At 37.5% G+C, this 1,250-nt stretch overlaps 1 protein-coding gene across 2 annotated transcripts in view; it reads right to left on the reverse strand.

Annotated features, from left to right (window-relative positions):
* Window positions 1-1,250, reverse strand: part of LOC101851539 (microsomal glutathione S-transferase 1) — a 13,658-nt gene that overhangs the window by 6,001 nt on the left and 6,407 nt on the right. The gene's annotated exons all lie outside the window — the stretch shown is intronic.

Below are 1,250 nucleotides of genomic sequence, written 5' to 3' on the forward strand. Positions count from 1 at the left end.
TATATATATATAGATGACGAGACACACTGCGTCCACTCTTTAAAAAAAACACGAACTAGGGAAAGAGAATGAAAATTACAAACACCAACAAACAACGAAGATGTAGATTTGTTGCTCACCATAACCTCTTTAGTTATTCACAGACCTAGCGTTGTACAATTTGGTCGCTTTTAAGCACAAGGGGGCTATCCCGAAAAATGCTGTTTTTTGAGAAAATCGAAGGTAACGTTTTTGCCCCTTGTTCAGTTTCTTTAAAAGACAAGGAGAGTTTTTTCAATAACCAAACAAATATACACACCAATGAAACCAAACTTCTCATATAGGTAGGGCAATGCCCACTTTTGGTGTAGGTCAAGATTTCTGGAAACTCCCGAAAACTGGGTTAGCCCGCTTGACCTTAAAAGCGACCAAATGAGCACTCCTACCATGAACGTCATGTATCTAAACAAAACTAGTATTTGTGAGGCAGCGTGGTGGAATCAGGCTCTCGTCAAAATAATGAAATCGAAGAAAACAGCAGTTTTCTCCCTGCTTAGCAATTTGTATCAAATTTTTGTTTTTTTGGCTCAACACCTTTTATGTCCATTTATAAACACATTCCTTTGAGGATTTCAACGAAAACGTTGATTAAAGGCACAAAAATTTAAATTTACAGTTTCCATGGACTCTCCAGCTTTGGAATTTACCAAGGTTTGGCGGCCATTTTCTCGCTAATTTTACCTCTTAAATCAGGTGACCCCCACGTCCTTCAATCCAAAATATCCCCACTTCTATTGAAAATGGATGGGTAATTTTTTCATTGACAGCAAGACAAATGAACACGCTTTAAGATGATACCAATAACTCAATATTGCCCAAAAATTGACGAGAGCCTGATTCCACCACGCTTCCTCACATTTCATTCTACTGGCTGAGTGCCACGGACCCCATACCGTGATTTGTAATGATGGGATAGTTGTTGTTGCTGCTGCTGCTGCTGCTGTTGTTGTTGTTGTTGTTGTTTTGTTTTGTTTTTTTCTTGTTTTTGTTAGTTATCTCTTTTCTTTTCCTATCTCTTTATTATCTTTTTTTTGGAGGGTGGTGGTGGTATTATTCAGTCTCTTTACTTTTATTATTTCTTTTTATAATTTTCTAGTTTAATTTATCTTTTGATTCTCTCCACCCATGTGACTCAGACCTATCGGAGATGTGCGTTAAATTCGGAAGTTCTGCCTTTTGAATAACCTTGTAGTGTTGATAGGGGCGTAAAA

The sequence above is a fragment of the Aplysia californica genome, unplaced genomic scaffold (genome assembly GCF_000002075.1).
Source record: "Aplysia californica isolate F4 #8 unplaced genomic scaffold, AplCal3.0 scaffold00968, whole genome shotgun sequence".
Lineage (NCBI taxonomy): Eukaryota > Metazoa > Mollusca > Gastropoda > Aplysiida > Aplysiidae > Aplysia > Aplysia californica.